At 40.0% G+C, this 12,471-nt stretch overlaps 1 protein-coding gene across 3 annotated transcripts in view; it reads left to right on the top strand.

Annotated features, from left to right (window-relative positions):
- Window positions 1–12,471, top strand: part of LOC126485153 (intraflagellar transport protein 74 homolog) — a 224,983-nt gene that overhangs the window by 94,082 nt on the left and 118,430 nt on the right. The window lies entirely within an intron of this gene.

Below are 12,471 nucleotides of genomic sequence, written 5' to 3'. Positions count from 1 at the left end.
AGGGAGGTACACTTGTCCACTCATGGTCGCAACCGGCAGAGTTAATGGGGCCCATTTCACTTACACCAAAAGTTACAGGTAGATGCATTGTGGCATAAACAATGCAGTCTGGCACGCAATGTAAGTCAATGACAAAAGCAAGCACAAATACACTGGATGAGACATCGACAGTGTTGGGATCACCAACGTGGTTATCACGGGAGATTATTTGAGAGACATAACTCACTTCGATATGAAATATACATCTATTGGACACTTGTAATACGACAATTATGGCTGTTACACATATCACGAGCAGAAAGTTCATGCCAGACTCGCTAGTCCAAAGAAAAAAGGTTCCCAAAGATAGTGCGCTCTGCACCAGAGACACCACAAGTCAATTGTAACAAACATCAACCAACTGGAGTAACAATTTCTGTCATTGCAATACTCTGGAAAGAGAAAACAAACAACTCTTCGTCATTTTTTTAAAAGTAAAGAATGTGTGCTACAAAAATTGTGAAATGCGACCAACTGGAGTGACGACTTCTGTTATTGCAATACTCTGGAAAGAGAAAACAAACACCCCTTCGTGATTTTTTAAAAGTAAAGAATGTGTGCTGCAAAAATTGTGATATGCGTGTATTTGGTATGTAAATTTATACCAGATTATTGGTAAGTTTTTTATTTAATATCTCTTAGATCACTCATACATGCTTGAATTATGATTCCAGGTCACTCCTTCTGCGTACCTAGATAAGACTCAAGTTTAAGTAAATCCCCTATTTAATGAAACAATATTTGGGCCCCCAGGTAATTCGGTAAAAAGGGATTTTACTGTACTTCCATCCATTTTTAATACAGCCACAACACCATAGTTTTTGCAATAGAGCAGCATTTAATATCATCCTTTAAGCTTTGGATTATCTCAGTTCAGAAACTAAAACTTAAATAGCCTCCTTATTGTTTCTCCACAGCTTTACCACATAAGTCGCCTGCTCTGAGCTTCTCAGACAATTAATAAATTCTTTCTTTCTTCTACATCTACCTCTACATCTATACTCCGCAAGACACCCAACGGTTTGTGGCAGAGGGCACTTTATGTACCACTGTCATTACCTCCCTTTCCTGTTCCAGTCGCGTATGGTTCGCGGGAAGAATGACTGCCAAAAGCCTCCGTGCATGCTCAAATCTCTCTAATTTAAATTCGTGATCTTCCTCGGGCGGTATAAGTAGGGGGAAGCAATATATTCGATATCTCATCCAGAAATGCACCCTCTCGAAACCTAGACAGCAAGCTGCACTGCGATGCAGAGCGCCTCTCTTGCAGAGTCTGCCACCTGAGTTTGCTAAACATCTCTGTAACACTATCACACTTACCAAATAACCCTGTGATGAAATGCGCCGCTCGTCTTTGAATCTTCTCTATGACCTGGTACAGTTCCCACACTGATGAGCAATACTCAAGTATGGGATGAACGAGTGTTTTGTAAGCCACCTCCCTTGTTGATGGACTACATTTTTTAAGGACTCTCCCAATGAATCTCAACCTGTTACCCGCCTTACCAACATGATCACTCCACTTCAAATCATTCCGTACACATCCTCCCAGATATTTTGCAGAAGTAACTGCTACCAGTGTTTGTTCCGCTATCATATAATCCTACAATAAAGGATCTTTCTTTTTATGTATTTGCAATACATTACATTTGTCTATGTTAAGGGTCAGTTGCTGCTACCTGCACCAAGTGCCTATCTGCTCCAGATCTTCCTGCATTTTGCTGCAATTTTCTAATGCTGCAACTTCACTGTATACTACAGCATCATCCGCGAAAAGCCGCGTGGAACTTCGGACACTATCTACTAGGTCATTTATATATATTGTGAAAAGCAATGGTCCCATAACACTCCCCTGTGGCACGCCAGAGGTTACTTTAACGTCTGTAGATGTCTCTCCATTGAGAACAACATGCTGTGTTCTGTTTGCTAAAAACTCTTCAATCCAGCCACACAGCTGGTATCTGGTATGATATTCCGTAGGCTCTTACTTTGTTTATCAGGCGACAGTGCGGAACTGTATCGAACGCCTTCTGGAAGTCAAGAAAAATAGCATCTACCTGGAAGCCTGTATCTAATATTTTCTTGGTCTCATTGAACAAATAAAGCGACTTGGGCCTCACATGATCGATGTTTCCGGAATCCATGTTGATTCCTACAAAGTAGATTCTGGGTTTCCAGAAATGACATGATATGCGAGCAGAAAACATGTTCTAAAATTCTACAACAGATCGATGTCAGAGATATAGGCCTATATAGTTTTGCGCATCTGCTCAACGACCCTTCTTGAAAACTGGAAGTACCTGTGCTCTTTTCCAATCATTTGGAACCTTCCGATCTTCTAGAGACTTGTGGTACACGGCTGTTAGAAGGGGGGCAAGTTCTTTTGCGTGCTCTGTGTAGAATCGAATTGGTATCCTGTCAGGTCCAGTGGACTTTCATCTGTTGAGTGATTTCAGTTGCTTTTCTATTCCTTGGACACTTATTTCGATGTCAGCCACTTTTTCGTTCGTGCGAGGATTTAGAGATGGAACTGCAGTGCGGTCTTCCTCTTTGAAACACCTTTGGAAAAAGGTGTTTAGTATTTCAGCTTTACGCGTGTCATCCTCTGTTTCAATGCCATTATCATCCCAGAGTGTCTGGATATGCTGTTTCGATCCAGTTACTGATTTAACGTAAAACCAGAACTTCCTAGGATTTTCTGTCAAGTCGGTACATAGAATTTTACTTTCGATTTCACTGAACGCTTCAGCATAGCCCTCCTTACGCTAACTTTGACATCGTTTAGCTTCTGTTTGTCTGAGAGGTTTTGGCTGCATTTAAATTTGCAGTGAAACTCTCTTTGCTTTCGCAGTAGTTTCCTAACTTTGTTGTTGAACCACGGTGGGTTTTCTCCGTCCCTCACAGTTTTACTCAGCTCGTACCTGTCTAAAATGCATTTTACGATTGCCTTGAACTTTTTCCATAAACACTCAACATTGTCAGTGTCGGAACAGAAATTTTAGTTTTGATCTGTTAGGTAGTCTGAAATCTACCTCCTATTACTCTTGTTAAACAGATAAACCTTCCTCCCTTTTTTTATATTCCTATTTACTTCCATATTCAGGTATGCTGCAACGACCTTATGATCACTGATTCCCTGTTCTGCGCTTACAGAGTCGAAAAGTTCGGGTCTGTTTGTTATCAGTAGGTCCAAGATGTTATCTCCATGAGTTGGTTCTCTGTTTAATTGCTCGAGGTAATTTTCGGATAGTGCACTCAGTATAATGTCACTCGATGCTCTGTCCCTACCACCCGTCCTAAACATCTGAGTGTCCCAGTCTATATATGGTATTGAAATCTCCACCTAAGACTATAACATGCTGAGGAAATTTATGTGAAATGTATTCCAGATTTTCTCTCAGCTGTTCAGCCACTAATGCTGCTGAGTCGGGAGGTCGTTAAAAGGAGCCAATTATTAACCTAACTTGGTTGTTGAGTATAACCTCCACCCATAATAATTCACAGGAACTATCCACTTCTATTTCACTACAGGATAAACTACTACTAACAGCGACAAACATGCATGCAATCTATTCTTTCTAAACACCATCTGTGCCTTTGTAAAAAGTTTGGCAGAATTTATCTCTGACTTCAGCCAGCTTTTGGTACCTATAACAATTTCAGCTTTGGTGCTTTCTATCAGCGCTTGAAGTTCTGGTACTTTACCAGCGCAGCTTTGACAGTTTACAATTACAATACCGATTGCTGCTTGGTTCCCGCATGTCCTGACTTTGCCCCTCACCCTTTGAGGCTATTGCCCTTTCTGTACTTGCCCGAGGCCATCTAACCTAAAAAACCGCCCAGTCCATGCCACACAACCCCTGCTACCCGGAACCCGAAACCCCACCACCCTATCGCGCAAGTCGAGGAATCTGCAGCCCCCATGGTCGCAGAACTGTCTGAGCCTCTGATTCAGACCCTCCACTTGGCTCTGTACCAAAGATTCGCAGTCAGTCCTGTCGACGATGCTGCAGATGGTGAGCTCTGCTTTCATCCCGCTAGCGCGACTGGCAATCTTCACCAAATTAGACAGCCGAAGAAGCCAGAGAGGATTTCCTCCGATCCATAGCGACACACATCATTGGTGCCAACATGAGCGACCAGCTGCAGATGGGTGCACCCTGTACCCTTCATGGCATCTGGAAGGACCCTTCCCACACCTGGAATGGCTCCCCCCCGTATGCACACTGAGTGCACATTGGTTTTCTTTCCCTCCCTTGCAGCCATATCCCTAAGGGGCCCCATTACGCACCTCACGTTGGAGCTCCCAACTACCAGTAAGCCCACCGTCTGCGACTGCCCAGATCTTGCAGACTGAGGGGCAACCTCTGGAACAGGACAAGCAGCCATGTCCGGCCGAAGATCAGTATCAGCCAGAGATAGAGCCTGAAACCAGTTTGTCAGACAAACTGGAGAGGCCTTCTGTTCTGCCCTCCAGAATGTCTTTCGCCCCCTGCCACACCTTGACGACCTCCCACTCTACCATGGGTGAGGGGTCAGCCTCAATGTGGGCAGTATCCCGGGCAGCCACAACCGTTGTCCGATTGGGGGATGCATGGGACGAGCTGACCGTCCCCGACAAACTCCCGTCCAGACCCCCACATTGATGCCCATTGGCAACAGCCTCAAGGTGTGTGACCGAAGCCAACGCTGCCTGAAGCTGGGAGCGAAGGAATGCCAACTCAGTCTGCATCTGAACACAGCAGTCGCAGTCCCTATCCATGCTAAATACTGTTGTGCAAAGAACGTCTGAACTAATCTACAGAGAGCACAAATAATTCGACACAAAATTTAAACGGTTATTAAAATACAAGACTGCCTAGCAAATGCAGTAATGCTGCTACTTGCGCACTGCTGACACGCTGCTCAGTGGCAGAAGGCTAACTGTACTGTCAGAAAGTACAAAGACTATTTGAAAGAAATAAACAAATGACAGATGACTATGCGACTTTACACTCACAGATATTAAAATGCAAATGATTTGACGGATTTAACTAAACAAGTGCGCTAAGAACACTCAAACAAATTTTCAATTTGACTACTACACTTATATGAACACTAAATAAGCCACTTGCTACTATTTGCGCACTGCTGGCACACTGCTCGGCAGGAGAAGGCTAACTGCATAGCGTAATCCACTCTTGCATAGCATAATACACTCTACATAACGTACACAATAAATAAAGGAATAACACTGACCCTCCCCTGGATGACAATTACATTTTTTTTACTCTCTCTGCATTTACAAACAATAGTCATGCCCCACTATAAAAAAATCCTGACCTCATCGACACACAATCTCACCTCCACGCAAAATGGGCTTACTCACTTATTGACTAATGTTGTCACCTTCAACAAAAAGCGTTTGCCTTCCCTTTTCTTTGCATGTTACTTCATAGGTTTCAAAAACCTGAACTTCTTTTAAAAAGAGTAAGAAAGGAGATAATAGCCAATTGCTTTGCTATCTGTATTTTCGAAAAGAGTAGAAAAAATTTTTCATCAGAGGTTACTAGATTATCTAGGAAAGTGCAACATATTACCCACAGCCCAACATGGTTTCCGGAAAGGGCAATCAACTGAAACAGCAGTATTTGAATTTCTAACTGACTTGCTCCATAGTGAAGTGCTTGATAGTGGAGAAAAAGTAACTGGCACATGCCTTGATCTGTCTAAGCGATAAGTGTCAAACCTTTTAGCTTACACGAGCCACATTGGAAGAAGATTAGTATTTGGGCTGCATATAATATACTTAACACTAACAATAACCACTATAGGGGGAGGGGAAAGGGAGTTTGGCAGTTGGAGGTCTATAGTTAAAACAATTTAGTATTTCAGAATTTATTAATTTATGATTCTTTATTCCAAAAAAGCAAGGTGGGATTAATATGGCATTTTCTATATGAGAGTTCATTACTATCATAACTTCACATAAAGGGAACTTTAATACTTTTTTTTAAATTCTTTTTAGTTGATGTAAGCTAAAAGGTTGGACACACATGTCGTAGACAGATTGAGGCATATGCTAGTTACTTTTTCTCCACTATCAAGCACTTCGCCATGGAGCATTTCACCCATAAATTCAAATATTGCTGTTGCTGTTGATCGCCCTTTCTGGAAACAATGTTGGGCTGTGGATAACACGTTACTCTTTTGTAGAAAATCAAGTAACCTCTGATGAAAAATTTTTTTTCTACTCTTTCCTTCTCAGCCCATACAGTAAGTCTCTCCTAACCCACAGTTCTGGGTGACTTTTCTGAAATCTACCCCTTTTCTTAGTCCTGTCCAGTCCTTTACCTTCACCCTTCTTCCTTCCCTCCAACCCTTCTGCCTGAAGAAGGAGCCTGTGGTTCCGAAAGTTTGCCAATTACAACAGTCTTTTATGTGTGTGTTCTGCCAACACTTTGTGAGTAGATTTTTTTATCTTTCCAGTTAAATAATTTTGCCAATACCTTTGCTAGATGTAGTTCAGCTATCAGGTTATCTAAATGCTTAGATCTTGTTAGATGCCATTCCATATACTTTTTGAATCTACACTGTAATAATTCTAGTGTCAATTTCTCTTGTATTGTTTCAGAGCAATATTTATACTTGAATTTCTTCTGAAAATAGTCCGACAAGGTAAAGTCTTCCGAATGTGTGTTTACTCGCTCAGTAGCATCCCCTAGCAAATGGCTCAAAATGATATCTACTTTTCTAGAGCCTTCTCACTTTTGTGGTAATGACCTGGAAAATACTCGCAGGAAGTACATTGGATGTACATCCCCCTTCTGCTTTAAACTTTGAAAAATGCTTATAAAAGTTCATGTCACTTCCCAACTGTAATTCCTCTAATACTGTTTTTGCATTGACAGATTTACCTTTAATTTGACTTTCTGTTAATTCCCTTCTACGTTTTGCCAATTCATCTCATAGTCTTTTAAACTCATTGGTATTGTTAGTGAGTACCTCCCTGGAAAGCTGCCCATTTCCTGAAATTTGTGATCTAACAATGCTTGTATTTTTTTCTCCAAACCAAAATGTATCTCGTTTGAATATACAGAATCTCCATTGTTGCTTCTCTGTTCTATAATTTCTATGCGTATTTGCGCATCTGACATATCATTTCTTACCAACTTACATTCTGTTTTTGCAAAGTTACATAAACTATCTACATCCATACACAAATCTTTAATATGTTCATGTATCTCTTCCTGAATTAAGTTACTTTGTTTCAAGATTTTGATGTGTATTTCTTCTCTTAAGATGTTTTGACTTTGATATAGCTTATGTCCTAAAGGCTCATGTACCTCTTCATCAGTGAGTGTAATCTGAGTTTCCAATTCTTGTCATAGCTGCACAAACTTATGATTAATAATCTCTTGAAATTTATCATGACTTTCTATTACATGTATGAATCTCTTACCAATCCCTGAAAATTTTTCATGAGATTGTTCTGTAACTTGTGAGAACTTTCCATTTGACTGTCTTTGTATGTCTCCCATTTTTTGTAGTAACATTTGTGTATTAATCTCTGTTGGCATTTTCCTTATCATTGGCATAAACAAACTCATAAATGTTACCAAATCACCACAGTGCTCCCACAAAAACAGTTTTGAAGTGAAATACTGGTGTAGCTCACCACAGTCATAATGCATGCTGGTGATTGGTCGTCGACAACTGCATGATGACAACGCAGTAGTTTAGACTGTGTGCAGGCATCGCGATGATGTAGACTATGTGCTGCTGTCACAGTGGTGTAGACTGGCACTCTGGCGATGGATCAGCATTTTTGGACCACACATAATATACTTAACTCTAACAATAACCACTACAGAGTGAGGGGAAAGGGGGGTGGGCAGTTGGAGGTATATAGTTAAAACATTTTAGTATTTCAGAACTTATTTATTTACGGTTCTTTATTCCAAAAAAGCAAGGTGGAATTAATATGACATTTTGTGTATGAGAGTTCATTACTTGCACAACTTCACATAAAGGGAACTTTATGAGTTCTTTTAAATTCTATTTAGCTTATGTAAGCTAAAAGGTTAGACACCTAAGTCTTATACAGATCGAGGCATTCGCCAGCTACTTTTTTTCACTATCAAGCACTTCACTATGGAGCACTTCACCCAGAAATTCAAATATTGCTGTTGCTGTTGATCACCCTTTCTGGAAACAATATTGGGCTGTGGACAAAATGTTGCTCTTTCCTAGAAAATTGAGTAACTTCTACTCTTTTCAAAAATACACATAGCAAAATAGTAGGTCTATAATTGGCTGCATCTTCTTTTTCACTCTTTTTAAGTGAAGTTCAAGTTAGTGAAGGCTATGAAATGTCATGCAAATAAAAGGAGAGGCAAAAAATGTTTGTTGAAGTGAACAACATTAGTCAATAAATGAGTAAGTCTGTTATGTGTGGAGATAAGATTTAAATATTGTGTGTCCATAAGGTCAGGTTTTTTTTATAGTGGGGCATGACTAATGTTAGTAAGTGCAAAGAGAGTAAAAAATGTAACTGTCATTCAGCAGAGGGACAGTGTTATTCATATTTTATTGTGTATGTTATGTAGAGTGGGTTATGCTATTGCAGAGAAGAAGAAAGAAAGAATTTATTAATTACCTGAGGAGCTCACAGGGGGAAACTTACGTGGTCTGGCTGGGGAGAAATAATAAGGAAAGCTATTTAGGTTTTAGTTTCTGGACTGAGAGAATGGAAAGCTCAAAGGATGATATTAAATGCTGCTCTATTACAAAAAGAGTGGTGTTAAGGCTGTACGAAGTGTGAATGGAAGTACAGTAAAATCCCTTTTTAGTGAATCACTGGGGAACCAATATTGTTTCATTAAATAGGAGATTTGCTCAAACAGGAGTTTTGCCTAGGACACAGAAGGAGTGACCCAGAACCATAATTCAAGCTTACCAATAATCTGATAAAAATTTAAATACAGCATACACATACTGTGGGGCGGCGGGTGGAATAATAGAATAAATGTTTTGTATTTATGCTGTTTTCCGTTCTCAACACTGGCTCTCTAACTACAATATTGGCAACCAGAAAGTGATTAGCAAAACATGAAGCCTGTAATTAGAATTCCTAGTGCCCACTTCATCTGAGAAATACATTTATAGCTACAGCTTATAGCTCTGAGGAATTAGGATATTGTCTGGGATTCATAATCAAAAACCATTCTCTCTAAAATGTTCACTATATTCTAAAAGTCACAGAACAAAAAGAATCCACACAATCCAACTACCAGAGCAGTTCAGAGTCTAATGCACTAATGCCACTATAACAGTTCAAATTAAATGTTTAAGTGAATGCAGGCCATAATTTGATGATAATGTTCATCAAACGCCACACTAAATAATGGTAGAATGTCTGTCCTGCGGCGGCACGTGAAAATACAACATACGCAAACTGAAGATAGATCATTAAAGTCATCCCAGAATTAACACTTGACTCGAAAACGATTTCATGGTTACGGATATCCCAAGGAACTTATTACTGCACCCGAGGCTGTTTATATCATCGATACTGACACGACGCGACTCCCGGCACAGGTGGTGCGCTAATCAGCGTCTGGAGAGAACTGGGGGCTTCCTTTTTTCTTGCGCAGTGTTCTTACATATAAAGCCGCGGTACGGACAGCTGAGGGAATGCCTGATCAAATCTGCTCTCCCGACTAGCCGCTGGGCTAGTAATGCACCACTTTATATTACTGAATAAATCATTGCTTCCTTTGCTGGTGGACGATGAAGCTTTCAATTTAATTGTGCAATCGGCACACAAGTAAGTAATCATAACAAAAGTCTGACGTGGCTAAGTCAAATATTTTGGGTGAGAGAATTAATTTAATTACACTATACGCAGTAGACGAGCTCTGAACTTGCTCTTTGGAGATACGCTATAGCTATAGTTTTATAGTTTTATAGTTATTCTGTTGAAACTTCTCACATTTTTATGATTATAGCGGATCTCCCTTCTACTTAAATTTAAACATCCCAGCTTTATTTATTCGCCTACTTAATCTATCTTGCTTCCTTAATTTCTAAGACAAAAACCAGAAAATCATGAATTTCAACTAAAATTTTAATTTGTGAGATCCAGAATACTGTTTCTACTAAATTATTATGCAAAAGGAATCTAAATATAAATCTTTAAGTTTCTAGCTCTTTTCTGTTGCGACAATGATTTTTACAGAAAAACGTCCAAATTTTGAAAATGGATAGTGTTATTGAACTGATATTCAACACATATTGATTTAGTATTACTCCTGACATGCTAGAAACGTTTCAGGTTATTTACTTGATTTTTTAAAGTATTGTGCAACATTTAGGACGTCAGAGCTAGTTACAGCGGACTGGCTGGCACACAATGGAAAGACTGATGTGAATTTTATAAGGTGTGAGTAGGCTGCTTCCCTACATCACCCTCTACTTAATTTTTTTGAATTTAAATGAAAAAAATTAATTATAAAAAGGGAAGCAGGAGTACAGCTTAACTCCCTATGAAAAATTAAAATTGAAATGTAAACATATAGAAATATTAAAAGAAAACTTATTACCATCATCATCATCATCATCATCATCATCATCATCATCATCATCATTTAAGACTGATTATGCCTTTCAGCGTTCAGTCTGGAGCATAGCCCCCCTTATACAGTTCCTCCATGATCCCCTATTCAGTGCTAACATTGGTGCCTCTTCTGATGTTAAACCTATTACTTCAAAATCATTCTTAACCGAATCCAGGTACCTTCTCCTCGGTCTGCCCCGACTCCTCCTACCCTCTACTGCTGAATCCATGAGTCTCTTGGGTAACCTTGCTTCTCCCATGCGTGTAACATGACCCCACCATCTAAGCCTGTTCGCCCTGACTGCTACATCTATAGAGTTCATTCCCAGTTTTTCTTTGATTTCCTCATTGTGGACACCCTCCTGCCATTGTTCCCATCTACTAGTACCTGCAATCATCCTAGCTACTTTCATATCCGTAACCTCAACCTTGTTGATAAGGTAACCTGAATCCACACAGCTTTCGCTCCCATACAACAAAGTTGGTCGAAAGATTGAACGGTGCACAGATAACTTAGTCTTGGTACTGACTTCCTTCTTGCAGATGAGAGTAGATCGTAGCTGAGCGCTCACTGCATTAGCTTTGCTACACCTCGCTTCCAGTTCTTTCCGTTTATATTTCTTTCCCACTGACATTACTTTCGTTTTGGAGATGCTAATCTTCATACCATAGTCCTTACATTTCTGATCTAGCTCTGAAATATTACTTTGCAAACTTTCAATCGAATCTGCCATCACAACTAAGTCATCCGCATATGCAAGACTGCTTATTTTGTGTTCACATATCTTAATCTCACCCAGCCAGTCTATTGTTTTCAACATATGATCCATAAATAATATGAACAACAGTGGAGACAGGTTGCAGCCTTGTCTTACCCTTGAAACTACTCTGAACCATGAACTCAATTTACCGTCAACTCTAACTACTGCCTGACTATCCATGTAAAGACCTTTAATTGCTTGCAAAAGTTTGCCTCCTATTCCATAATCTTGTAGAACAGACAATAACTTCCTCCTAGGAACCCGGTCATATGCCTTTTCTAGATCTATAAAGCATAGATACAGTTCCCTGTTCCACTCATAACACTTCTCCATTATTTGCCGTAAGCTAAAGATCTGGTCCTGACAACCTCTAAGAGGCCTAAACCCACACTGATTTTCATCCAATTGGTCCTCAACTAATACTCGCACTTTCCTTTCAACAATACCTGCGAAGATTTTACCCACAACGCTGATTAAAGAGATACCTCTGTAGTTGTTACAATCTTTTCTGTTTCCATGTTTAAAGATTGGTGTGATTACTGCTTTTGTCCAGTCTGATGGAACCTGTCCCGACTCCCAGGCCATTTCAATTATCCTGTGTAGCCATTTAAGACCTGACATTCCACTGTATTTGATGAGTTCCGACTTAATTTCATCCACCCCAGCCGCTTTATTGCACTGCAATCTATTGACCATTTTTTCCACTTCCTCAAATGTGATCCTATTTCCATCATCATTCCTATCCCATTCTACCTCAAAATCTGAAACATTACTGATCGCATTTTCACCTTCATTGAGCAACTCTTCAAAATATTCCCTCCAACTGCCCAAGGCATCCACAGGATTCACCAGCAGTTTTCCTGACCTGTCCAAAATACTTGTCATTTCCTTCTTACCTCCCTTTCGAAGACTGCTAATTACACTCCAGAATGGTTTTCCAGCAGCTTGACCCATAGTCTCCAACCTGTTTCCAAAGTCTTCCCACGATTTCTTCTTCGATGCTGCAATTATCTGTTTGGCTTTGTTTCTTTCTTCAACATAACTTTCTCTGTCTACCTGGGTTCTGGTATGTAG

Source organism: Schistocerca serialis, chromosome 6, assembly GCF_023864345.2.
Source record: "Schistocerca serialis cubense isolate TAMUIC-IGC-003099 chromosome 6, iqSchSeri2.2, whole genome shotgun sequence".
In the NCBI taxonomy this organism is placed as follows: Eukaryota; Metazoa; Arthropoda; class Insecta; order Orthoptera; family Acrididae; genus Schistocerca; species Schistocerca serialis.
Note: the sequence above shows the minus strand (reverse complement) of the source record. Positions and strands in the feature narration are given on the sequence as shown.